Consider the following 13,916-nt stretch of genomic DNA (forward strand, 5'->3'; position numbering starts at 1 on the left):
GTCCAGCGCCATTCACGGACGACTTACGCAAACGACGTGATTTTTTAAATTTCGACGCGGGAACGACGGCCATACTTAACATGGCTTAGAACACCTAGGGCTCAGCCCTAATTTTACGCCGCGTATCTCGACGAAAACAACGTAAAGTTAGATCGACGGGCAGCGTGGACGTTCGGGAATCGCCGTAACTAGTCATTTGCATATTCTACGCCGACCGCAATGGCCTCGCCACCTAGCGGCCGGCCTAGAATTGCATTTATGCCAGGATTCTGTGCAGGCCAGTCAAGTTCCTCCACCCCAAACTCGCTTATCCATGTCTGAAGAAACAAGCAACAGGGCCATAGTATCTTTAGATGAAGCCATGGCCTTCAACAGTGTCAAATGGCATTTCCTGTGGGGGGGTACTACATAGGGCCTAAATTTATAACATTGATTAAACTCCTTTACTCTGTAAACCATCAGCACAGGTAAGTGTTATTGAGCAACGCTTTCTTCCCTTGTATCTCACTTAAGGTACTAGGCAGGGTTGCCTCCTGTCACTATTCGTATTTGCGCTGGCAGTGGAGACACTGGCATTTGAAGTGAGAAGGAACACCGAAATTGTTGGCTTTAAAAAGAGTGTCCTTGGAGGAAAGATAATGTGAAACACAGCTCATACTCTATTCTTCCTAAGGCACACTAACACTTCTCTCAAAAATCTTTTGCTCCATAGTTGTATCACTATTTAACCACTTCAGCCTCAGAAGGTTTTACCCCCTTAACCACATGTCGACCGCGCCATAGCCGAAAGACGGCTACAGCGCGGTCGAGTTATTCTGGGAGGACGTCCATGGACGGTCAAGTTATTCTGGGAGGACGTCCATGGACGTGATTAAATACCACCAAAAGAAAGCTCTATTTGTGTGAAAAAAAGGACAAAAATTTCATATGGGTACAATGTTGTATGACTGAGTAATTGTCATTCAAAATGTGAGAGCACCAAAAGCTGAAAATTGGTCTGGTTAAGTGCCCAGTGGTCTAGTGGTTAATAACCAGGCCATTTTTTGTGATACGGCATTGCCTTATTTTAACTGACATTTGAACGTTGTATCCAAACAAACTTGATGTCCTTTCCAAGAAATGGAGCTTTCTTTTGGTGGCATGTGTTTACCGCTGCAATTTTTTTTTGTGTGCCATAAACAAAAAAAAAGTGACAATTTTGAAAAAAAAAAAAACATGTTTTTTACTTTCTGATATAAAACCTATCCAATAAAAATATGTAAAAAATCAAATTTTTTCATCAATTTAGGCCAATACGTCCAAATAAGCATATATTGATTGGTTGACGCAAAATGTATTGCATCTACAAACTATGAGCTGTTTTTATGGCATTTTTATTTTTATTAGTAATGGCGGTGATCGCCGATTTTTTGTGAAAGACTGAGTGCTTTCAGAGCCCTTTCAAACTGCCAGCGCCCGAAAAATGCTGGTAAAGCTCCGCTAAGACCCCTTTCAAAGTGGGGCATTTTTCAGGCGATTTGGCGTTAAAAAAAAGCGCCTCCATGGGAAGGGGTGCTTTAGGAGTGGTGTATTCAACGCTCATAAAGCACTGCAAATTAGCTGCTTGCAGGACTTTTTTTGACGCCCTGCCAGCGCAGAGCCTCAGTGTGAAAGCACTCGGGCTTTCACATTGGGATTGCAGATGAGGCTTCTTTCAGGAGCTTTACAGGCGCTTTTTTTAATGCTAAAGCATGTGAAAATGCCCCAGTGTGAACACCAATACAGTCATCAGTGCTAAAAAAAATGCACTGTCACTGTAAAAATGACACTGGCAGGAAAGGTGTTAACATCAGGGGCAATAAAAGGGTAAAGTGTGTTCCCTGTGTGTGCTTTCTTACTGTGTGGGGGATGGACTCACTGCAGGAAGAGAGACAGCTGTGTTTCTGATTAGCAGGAAAACAAGATCTCTCTCTCCCTGTCTGACAGAACAACGATTTGCCTTGCTGTCTCTCCTCTGAACGGTCGTGGGTGGCCAGCGGCCATCAGACCCACTGATTGACTATGGCTGTGTCCAATCACAGCGAGAGTGGGTCTCCAGTGGCGTGCACACCCCAGACCCATAAGTTGTGAATTACATACATGTACCTTGTTACACGCAGCCGGGCCACCCTGCCACAGTGTGTGTGGTGGGCGGTACGGATGTAGTTAAGAAAGCTGAAGCTTTTGATCTAGCTGTGACTGACTAACTGACTATATACTAGATTTCTAAGACAATATCACATCACCTAATCTATATTAATCTCTGCTTCAACTTACTTCACATTTACATCAGTTCAGAATTTATATTTGTTCTCTCTATTGAGATAATTCTCATGAAGTTGCTTCTAAAAGTTGAACAGAAGAAAATGCGTAAAGAAACAATATTTCATCATTCATTCATCAAAAATACCCTCTAAGGCCTCTTCCACACAGGCGGACTCCATCGCTACGAAGTCCGCCTGCTCCCGTCGGCTCAGCGGGAGATCTCTCTGCTGAGCCGGCGGATGACAAGTCCCTCTCTGCTCTCTGAGCGGGGAGGGTCTTGTGCAGCACCACTATCTCCTATGGGGAGATCTGTTGAAAATGGACAGCATGTCCGCTTTCATCATATCTCACCCTATCCGTTCCGCCATTGGACGGATGGGGACGCATTGCCATCCGTCCGATTTTGCCGGATCGGGTCGGATGTCAGCAGACATGTCTCCGCTGACATCTGACGCTCCATAGGACTGCATGGAGTGGCCGTTCAGGTCCACCGTCAAAACTGACAGGTGGACCTGAATGGTCCGATCATGTAAAAGGGGCCAAAAAAGCCCCACCGAAGCTAGCTGAGGACTATTTAATCTTCTCATACTGTATATTTTCTATATTACCAAAAGTATTGAGATGCCTGCCTTTACACACACATGAATTTAATGGCATCCCATTCTTAGTCCTTAGAGTTCAATATTGGTTTGGCCCACCCTTTGCAGCTCTAACAGCTTCAACTCTTCTAGGAAGGCTGTCCATAATGTTTAGGAGTGTGTCTATGAGACTGTTTGACCATTCTTTCAGAAGCGCATTTGTGAGGTCAGGCAAGGTGTTCTATCCGGTTTATGCCAGGATTCTGTGCAGGCCAGTCAAGTTCCTCCACCCCAAACTCGCTTATCCATGTCTTTGTGGACCTTGCTTTGTGCACTGGTCCAAATGATTTGGTGGAGGGGGGATTATGGTATGGGGTTGTTTTTCAGGGGTTGGGCTTGGCCCCTTAGTTCCAGTGAAGGGATCTCTTAAGGCATCAGCATATCAAGACATTTTGGACACTTTCATGCTCCCAACTCCATAGGAAAAGTTTGGGGATGGCCCCTTCCTGTGCCAGCATGACTGCACATCAGTGTACAAAGCAAGGTCCATAAAGACATGGATGAGCGAAATTGGGGTGGAGGAACTTGACTGGCCAGCACATAGTCCTGACCTCAACCCGATAGAACACCTTTGGGATGAATTAGAGCAGAGACTTCAAGCCAGGCCTTCTCCTCCAAAATCAGTGTATGACCTCAAAAATGCACTTCTGGATGAATGATCAAGCATTCCCATAGACACACTCCTAAACCTTGTGGAGCCTTCCCAGAAGAGTTGAAGCTGTTATAGCTGCACAGGGTGGGCATAAATTCCATATTTCAGGGCCTGTTTCTATCAATATCTGAAATTTAGACATACAATACATGCTCAAGAGAAATTGGGCTAGATTTTTGGACTTTTTATTTTTTTCATTGTTTTTACTAACAATGTTTTTCATTGTTTTTACTAATTTACTAACTATTAGCACTGATACATTGATCAGTGCTAAAAAAAAATGGCAAGGAAGGGGTTAACATCAGGGGCGAGCCAAAGGTTAAGTGTGCTCCTAGGAAGTGCTTGCTAACTGTGGGGGGAATGCTGCAACTGGAGGAAAACAGAGATCTGTGTTTCTGCTTAGCAAAAACACAAAATCTCCATCTGCCTTGCACGTGTGCCCCAAAGAGAGGAATCACGTACAGGCATGTGATTTTTTACTTAAGGGCCGCCCTTCTGCAGTATATGTACATGGGGCGGGTCTTAAAGCGCAAGGGCTTTCACACTGGAGAAACAGCAGCCGCTGTTTAGGGTCGGTTTGCAGCCGCCCCAGTGTAAAAGGAGCCTAAATGTGGCACACTGCTGAATTCTACATTTCAAAGAAGAGTTAATGAGCATACAGTTAAAATTTACAGAATATATGGGAGGTTTACAAGATTTGTTTTATTTGGGACTGACTTGCATTAGAAAATGGTTTTGAAACTATACTGTAGAAAAATCTTTCAGATTAAAAAGAAATATGGAAAATAAATAATTCAAAGGATTCAGTCAGCCACGGCCAGAGGTCTGCTTTCATAAACACCAGAATGGCAGACTGGTAATTAGAATTACCGTAGCTGATAAACTACTCTTGGTATCATGAAATTGTCTTCCATTGAAAACAGTCAAATTTTAATTTAAAAGTATTTTTTTTTTTTACATACAACCAGCTAAAGTGTCTGATTGCTTTTAAGTATTAGCATCCTGTAATCCTAGCAGACCCACACTGGAAGGGAACAAGAGGACAAAACATACAGAACACGCAAGCAACTCAAATGATTAAACAAAAAAAAAGGATAAAAATAAAAAAAGAGAAGGGACATTTTTTAACATGAGCATGCCTATTGCTCTACGTGCAAAGTATGCTGCAAAAGGGGCTGGACCCTAAAATGCTGCCTAGCAGGGTTGCCTGGATCTCAGGACTAACTGAACAAAATCTTTCTACAGCCAAGACAGTTCACATATTTTTTGTTACTTTTTAATAAACTTTGAAATCTAACAGGTCCAACCAGTTCAAACCATAAACAATTCTACAAAACATAAGAAAATAAATAAAAAAAAAGAAAGTGAACCAAAAACACCTGAGTGTTTTTTTTCACATTTTATTTTACAGCATGTCCTTGAACTGTTAAACTATGTATTTGACTAGAGTTTAGCTTTAAAATACAAAGGCAGAAGAATAAACATAGCTTGACATCATAAAAGTTAAAAAATTACTAACTAATCCCAAGTGAAATGACCAAATAACTTTTTTTTTACCAAAGACATATAAAGAATACCATTTGGCCTCAATGTAAGAAGAAATTTGATATGTTTTTTTATTTATTTGTATTTTTTTTACATGTTTTATCACAGAATGTTTGCAAAATTATGTATTTTTTTTGTATATATATTAAAAAATGAAAAACCCCAGTGGTGATAAATTTCATTTTTGTACAATGTTGCATGGCCAAACAATTGGCAATGCTAAATAGCAAAAAATGCTCTGATCATGAAGGAGGTAAAACCATCTGGAGGTCAAGTGGGTAAAGTATGCTATAAACAAGTAAACATTTGGCATTTTGCAAAGTAGAGTAGGGACTGGTTAGAATGGGATTACTTTGACGCAGCTGGCCAGCTTGAATGTTTTTTTGCAATTATCTAAATGCCGGTTCACACTGGGGCGACTCGTCAGGCGCCTGACAAGTCGCGTCCCATTCTAGTCAATAGAACCGTTCTAATAGGAGTGACGCAAGTCGCTCCGACTTAGAAAAAGGTTCTTGTACGACTTTGGGGGCGACTTGCATTGACTTCTATACAGAAGTAATTTTGCAAGTCGCCTCTGAAGTCGTCTTCAGGACGCCTTGCCGAGTCACCCCCAAAGTCGTGCCACCCCAGTGTGAACCGGCTCTAAACCAATTATCCCGGTTTTACACAAAAGTTTGCTACAAATACTGTATGTAAGAATGTATATAGCAGGAGTATAAATCAGTGTGCAGAGCGTAGTTCAAATTTTTTAGTTTCCAGTGTTCAGGTCCTCTTTATGGAATATTATGTGGTCACAGAAGTACTATGAAATACAAAAAAAAATGCAGGTTTCGAATCTCAGAAACCAAATCCTCTTAAATCACTGCCATACTTAAAAAAAAACAATTTTTCCTTGGAATGCATATCACACCACATCTTTTCACTCTCAAGGGTACCTAACAGTGTCAAGTCTTTTAGACGTCTTCCCAATGTTTTATGTTTATTATTAATAACACATTAATGAATGTCTTATGTCTTAAATAAGGGTTATCTTTAATCGCAAAGAACACAATAAAGAACAATATAAACATGTTCTAATATTTTAATATTCTAATATTTTATATGCGACATGCAGACACATGATTTATCATGTTCACCAAGGATGCTAACAGCACAGACTACTCTGAGGAATCCTGAAATGTTGCCCAGAATCACTTCAATCTCTAATGAGAACAAATGCACTTAACCTTTGCTTCTCTGCCCTTATTTTAAAATGTGGCTTTTAATAAAGGCAGATTATAAATACATGAAACATTTAATGGAATCTAAAGTGCAGACAAGATGTCAGAAAACAGTTCAAGTCTGAAACCTGGCGCAGATAAACAGGAATCTAGGCTCAAGACACAGTTAACTCTTCATACAAAACAACAATTTTCAACATCCTGTAAAATGAACAAAAACATACACGGAAAAGTGACTAAATGAGCAATAGTAAATTCCAATTCAGCGTAGTCACGTTTCCATAACTGGCAATTGCCAACGAGTTTCCTATATGGAACTACACTGCAGTATTTAGCTATCATTATGTGTGTATATGTATTACAATAAACCATTCTTATATGGGGTGTGCTCTACCTTGTGTGTGGCTATTTATTTATATCACAATTATTGTACATGGTTTGTTTTCTTCTTTTGCTAACGAATGCTGTTCTGGATGATTATTACAGAGTAATGTTTGCTATTCTGTGAGGTTACATGTATTTATCATTTACAGTTAAATATCTGTTATATGTTAATTTTATTTCTCATGTTACATTTTTTTTTTTTAGGAGACTATAGAGTTCTAATTATCTATGTACATTCTTTCATCATACTAAACTATTATGCAAGTCTAATTGTACTCAGCACATTGACCTAGTGGGCTGCACTCATGAACAAAAAGTACTTAGGTCATGAGTTCAAATCCCAACCATGCTAACACCCTGCTTGTTCACTAGTGTTTGATTATTTAATTTCCATACAATAATATTTTTGCTAAATAACATACCATTCATTGTATACAATTGAACATGCAAATTCTGGAAACAACCATGCTGATGTAGCAGTGGCAATTAGGCGTTCACCTATTTTCAGCATACTATTGTCAGGGCTTGGCTCAGCCCTTCCTTCTCTGAGCTGGCAGCTCAGCTGTCGGCTAATTGCCAGCTCCTTTCTCTCCACAGTGATTCACCTGTTGATGATCTGCTCGTTAGTCCTGCCTACTTAACCACTTCCAGACCGCCGCATGTACATATACGTCGGCAGAATGGCACGGACAGGCACATTGGCGTACCTGTACGTCCCTGCCTAGACGTGGGTCCGATCGGGACCCCCCTCCGTTATATGCGGCGGTTCCCGTGGCTTCAGGAGCGATCCGGGACAAGGGCGTTTCTAGCCGCCCCCTCGCGATCGCTCCCCAGAGCTGAAGAACGGGGAGATCCGTATGTAAACACGGCTTCCCCGTGCTTCACTGTGGTGGCTGCATCGATCGAGTGATCCCTTTTATAGGGAGACTCGATCGATGACGTCAGACCTACAGCCACACCCCCCTACAGTTGTAAACACACACTAGGTGAACCCTAACTCCTACAGCGCCCCCTGTGGTTAACTCCCAAACTGCAACTGTCATTTTCACAATAAACAATGCAATTTAAATGCATTTTTTGCTGTGAAAATGACAATGGTCCCAAAAATGTGTCAAAATTGTCCGAAGTGTCCGCCATAATGTCGCAGTCACGAAAAAAATCGCTGTTCGCCGCCATTAGTAGTAAAAAAAAAAAAAAAAAAACTATCCCCTATTTTGTAAACTCTATCAATTTTGCGCAAACCAATCGATAAACGCTTATTGCGATTTTTTTTACCAAAAATAGGTAGAAGAATACGTATCGGCCTAAACTGTGGGAAAAAAATGTTTTATATGTTTTTGGGGGATATTTATAGCAAAAAGTAAAAAATATTGCATTTTTTTCAAAATTGTCGCTCTATTTTTGTTTATAGCGCAAAAAATAAAAACCGCAGAGGTGATCAAATACCACCAAAAGAAAACTCTATTTGTGGGGAAAAAAGGACGCCAATTTTGTTTGGGAGCCACGTCGCACGACCGTGCAATTGTCTGTTAAAGCGACGCAGTGCCAAATTGTAAAAATCCGGGACGGGTCATTTGGTCCGGTCCTTAAGTGGTTAAAGCCTTCCAGACCACTTCATCTCTGCCTTCGCCTTTGCCAACATCACAGAGACTTTCTCATGCGTTCCTGTTGTGGACTTGCTTGGCTGGCGTTCCTTCTGGATCCTGATCCTGCTTGTTGGACTACTATGTTTATCACTGGCTCTCTGACATTGGCTTGTTTGACTACACTCACTCTGTTTACCTTTTTATTATTATTATTATTATTAAACAAGTGTGAATTAACTGTACTTCTGTTTCGGTCTGATTCATGGTTTCTGACAGTAGGCAAAGGCCATGAATTCAGAAGATGTAGCCAATCCACTTGTTGATTACGCCATTGAATTCCGTACTTTGGCAGCAGAGGTTGCTTGGAACAATGAGGCCCTCGTGGCTGCTTTTTCTCATGGTCTCTCAGATAACATCAAGGATGAGATAGCAGCCTGAGATATACCCACGGAGCTGGAGGGCTGCATCACATTTGCCATTCTCATTGACTCCAGACTCAGAGAGAGACTCTCTCTTAAGGAGCGCTTGCGGAAGTCTCCTGTATGTTTGTCTTCAAGCTTTGCAGTCCCACCCTTGCCCCCCTCACCTCCCATGCCCCCTGGTACCGATTCGGTCTGTAAAGATGAACTGATGCACTTGGGCTTCACGCGTCTCTCTGCGGATGAGAGAGCCCTTAGGAGAAGGCAGAGATTGTGCTTTTATTGTGGACAGGCTGGTCACTTGTTGAAGTCTTGTCCTACCCGTCCAGGGAATGCCTGAACCTTGAGGTTCTGTCACAGACAGACCTTAGGTGACGTTGTTTCGTCTTCAGTTTCCCAGAAGGCTAAGCCTCTGATTTCTGTTACCCTGTCATGGGCTGAGTCGTCCGTCGAAATACAGGCCCTAATCAACTCCGGGGCGGCAGGCCTGTTCATTGATGCTGCCTTTGTATCAAAGCACTTGATTCCGCTGCAGCTGCGTGACACTCCACTTGCCATTGAGGCTCCTGATGGGAGACCTTTACAGCCTGCCCATGAGACTCATGAGACTGTTCCGTTGTAAATGGCCGTAGGGGCTCTTCACCATGAGATAATCCAATTCCAAGTTATTTCCTCACCTATGTTTCCGCTGGTTATTGGTTATCCTTGGTTACAGAGGCACAACACCTTGTTACCTTAAAATTCTATATTTAAGATTTAATATCTCACATATACGAAATTATGGTTTAAAAAGGGTTCTGTGACCAGAGTGAAAGCTTTAACATAACACACATTTATTAGAGAAAAGATATTATCTATCTAATACACTGCATACAGTTACAGTATTTAAACTAAGGGAGTAAAAGTTAGTTTGCAAATATAAAGTAAGTACATCACACAAAAATATCACACCTAACAAATTATGACAAAGATATGGTAAGTGCGTGGGGAGATGATTCCTTGATATTACCTTGAGAACTGTACGTCCTGGGCCCAGGGTCTGTCCTAATTTCTCCTCCCCCCTAACTTGACTGAGATGTCTTAATTTATATCCCTGGGGCCCACTCTGATTGGATATGGGTATCCTTTCCCAATATGGTCACAGCTTCCTCCCACCTTAAAGTTAGGGATGAATAGATTTGAAGACAAGTTAATTAACTCATGGTTCCATTAACTTCCCTTCAATGGCCATTCATGTACAGGAAGAGTCATTCACGGTGTTTCCGTGTAGTCTAGCGTCCCGCTGTGATTTCTCTTCCTGGGTTGTTTGTATATCAAAAGGTGAGGTGGACTGGCCGTCTCTTGCGACATTATCCACTCGCCTTCATGCATATCAAACGGAGGGTGTTGAATAGATATTTACAAACTAGACTGTGAGTCTAGTTAACCCTTTCCTGGAACCCTTCCTTTACACACTACACATCTTACCATTATCGTATATTATATCTATGTACAATTATTCCCAGTTGCTAATGGCGATTAGACATAACATTTTTTTTATAAGGCAACAACCTCTTTTGATTGGCTTCGTGCTAAGGTTCTGTCCTGGTCACCACAATGCAGTAGGAGATGCTTACAGAAGGTAGCCAAGGTCCTGTGCACCTCTTCACTCTCCTCCCTGCTGGAGGAGTACCGCGATTTTTGCGATGTCTTTGACAAAGGTCAAGCCAGTACTTTGCCTCCCCACCGGTCACATGATTGTGCAATTGACCTTCAACCTGGTGCCATACCCCCTCGTGTCCGGGTTTACCCTTTATCGGTCTTGGAGGATAAGGCCATGGAGGAGTATGTTGCAGATGCACTTTCTCGAGGTTTCATCCGCAAATCCTCATCTCCTGCTGGTGCTGGTTTCTTCTTTGTGAAGAAGAAGAGTGGTGAACTGAGACCTTGCACTGATTATTGGTCTCAATTGTCTCACCATTAAGAATGCCTATCCGATCCCGTTGAGTACGGAGTTATTTGACCGCCTCAAGGGAGCAACGGTTTTAACAAAGCTTGATTTGAGAGGGACATACAATCTCGTCAGGATTAAGGAGGGTGACGAGTGGAAAACTGCTTTTAATACCAGAACAGGTCATTATGAGTATCTCGTAATGCCTTTTGGCCTCTGTAATGCTATGGAAGTTTTCCAGAAGTTTATAAACTGAGATGAAAAAAATATGGTATGAAGTTCATGGGATAAGAAGGTTTAGCTGAATGTCCTTGAGACAGAACATTCTATCTGTTTTGAGTGTCAGTAATAATAGACATGTTTACAGATCACCAAAGACAGTAGTTTACAAGAAGAACCTTATACCAGTTGTTAAGCATGGTGGTAGAAATATTACAGTTCTGGGTTGATTTGTTGTTGCAGTGCCTTGGTACCTCACAGTCATGAGTCAATATATATTCTACATCATATCAAAGTGTGCTTAAAGCAGAACTAAACTCTCTCAATAAACATTAACTATTTTAAATCATTATGCTGCTAGCATTAGTAAATAGACAGGAACGTTTGTTATATCTACTTGTTTTAACCAGTTCCATACTGGGCCTTTTCTGGAACTTTTTGTTTACAAATTGAAATCAAATTTTTTTGGCTGTAAAATTACTCAGAACCCCAAACATTATTGTTTTTTTTTTCAGAGACTCTAGGGAATAAAACTTTTTACGCTACGCGTTATTTGCGCAGCAATTTTTGAAATGCATTTTTTTTGGGAATTTTGGAAATTTCATGAATTAAAAATAAAATAAAAACAATAGTAAAATTAGCCCAATCTTTTTGTATAATGTAAAAGATGATGTTACGTTGAGTAAATAGATGCCTAACACGTCACGCTTTAAAATTGCGCACACTCGTGGAATGGCACCAAACATCTGGACTTAAAAATCTCTATAGGCGATGCTTTAAAACTTTTTCAGGTTACCAGTTTAGAGTTACAGAGGAGGTCTTGGGCTAGAAGTGTTGCTTTCGCTCTAACGCACGTGGCAATACCTCACATGTGTGATTTGAATGCCGTTAACATATGTGGGCGTGACTTACGTAGGTGTTCACTTCTGTACGCAAAAAAAAAAATATTTGATCAACTTTATTCCTATTACAAGGAATGTAAACATCCCTTGTAATATGAATAGTGCATGACAGGTTCTCTTTAAGGAGAGATGTGGGGTCTTATAGACCCCACATCTCTCCTTCAGGCTGAAAAGACTGAGATCAAAAAAATAAATAAGCTGTCTCTGCCTTTCCAGCCACGTCCCCTGCATTGTTTACTTCCGCCAATGAGTGATACAGTGACCATTCGAAGGCAATCAAAAAGCATGTTTTACTGGCTCTCCCACAAGAAACTGATGGAAATTGATATTCGTTTGCTCTGTACAGAATTGCACAGCATCACATCAGCCCACTGGCTTTTAAAACAATATTTTAAAAAACATTCAGCACAGCAAGACACTGTTGTCTTTGGTGATGGGGAAACCCAAGGTGTCAAAAATATTTTGATTGCTGAAGCCAAATTGAAAACTATATGTATTTATTATACAAACATGCAGTTAGACCTGCATGCAGGGAGATCATTCTATTTTCCTCTTCATTGATTGTTATCATTATTTTCCTGATCATATTGTTGAAGCACATTCTTTTTTTTTATTACAGACATTTATATTGCACTGCCAATTTATGCATTACATACTGTACATTGACATCTGCCCCTGCCCTTAAAGCGGGGGTTCACCCTGTTAAAAAAAAAAAAAATGTTTTTTTTTTATTAGACCATTACATTCGGCATCGTAGAGCGAGCTACGGTATGCCGGTCTTACATTTTTTATCCCCGTACTCACTGTGCTATGGCTCATTGAAGATTCCGGGGAATGGGCGTTCCTATGGTGAGAGAAGGTGATTGACGGCCGGCCCTGGCACGTCACGCTTCTCCGGAAATAGCCGAAATAGGCTTGGCTATTCACGGCGCCTGCGCATAGCCTGTGCGCAGGCGCCGTGAAGAACCGAGACCTACTCCGGCTGTCTTCAGGGAGCGTGACGTGCCAGAGCCGGCCGTCAATCATCCTCCCTCTCCATAGGCACGCCCATTCCCCGCGGGAGTCGGATTCTTCAATGAGCGATAGCACAGTGAGTACGGGGATTAAAAATTTAAGACCGGCATACCGTAGCTCGCGCTACGATGCCGAATGTAATGGTCTAATGATGGAAAGGAGGGTGAACTACCGCTTTAAAGAACTTACAATCTATGATCTCTATCCCACATGCATACATAAATGTAAACCCATACGAGAGGAGACAAATAAACTACCAGCATGTCTTTGGAATGTGGATGAAAACTCATGTAAGAACAAGGTAAACTTGCAAACTGCATGCAGAAAGAATCCTGGCCTGGTTTCGAACCGAGAATTCCAGTGCAAGGCAGAAGAGCTAACAACTAAGCCACGCTGCTTATTATCTTCTGTGGCTTTTATATTTTGTTTCGTATATCTTAGATTTGTAAAATTGCAAATGAGTAGAGAGGTTTTAAAAACATAAGGAGAATTTTCAAGTTCTAAAAGTATACACATAAGATCTGTGGTTTCCACACATGTTTTATGCAACAGAGTTAAAGGGGTTGTAAAGGTAAAACATTTTTTCCCTAAATAGCTTCCTTTACCTTAGTGCAGTCCTCCTTCACTTACCTCATCCTTTGATTTTGCTTTTAAATGTCCTTATTTCTTCTTAAAAACCTCACTTCCTGTCCTTCTGTCTAACTACACACAGTAATGCGACACTTTCTCCCTGGTGTGGAGAAAGCCTCTTGAGGGGGCGAGAAGGAGGGTCAGGACACTCTCTACTTTGCAGATAGAGAAAGGAGCTGTGTGTTAGTGGGCGTCCTGACACTCCTGCCTGCCCCCTCAAGAGGCTTTCTCCACACCAGGGATAAAGTGTCGCATTACTGTGTGTAGTTACAGACAGAAGGACGGGAAGTGAGGATTTCTCAGAAGAAAAAAGGACATTTAAAAGCAAAATCGAAGGAAGAGGTAAGTGAAGGAGGACTGCACTAAGGTTAAGAAAGCTATTTAGGGAAATTTATTTTCTCTTCCGTTCATGGACGGACACAGCAGCCTTTAACCTTAGGGTATTATACCTGGAAGGAAGGATATAATACCCTAAGGTCAAAGGCTGCTGTGTC

At 41.4% G+C, this 13,916-nt stretch overlaps 1 protein-coding gene across 1 annotated transcript in view; it reads right to left on the bottom strand.

The window, feature by feature from the left end:
• LRRC20 (leucine rich repeat containing 20) overlaps positions 1 to 13,916 on the bottom strand; it is a 241,184-nt gene that overhangs the window by 66,450 nt on the left and 160,818 nt on the right. The gene's annotated exons all lie outside the window — the stretch shown is intronic.

Source organism: Rana temporaria, chromosome 8, assembly GCF_905171775.1.
Source record: "Rana temporaria chromosome 8, aRanTem1.1, whole genome shotgun sequence".
NCBI classification, from domain to species: domain Eukaryota; kingdom Metazoa; phylum Chordata; class Amphibia; order Anura; family Ranidae; genus Rana; species Rana temporaria.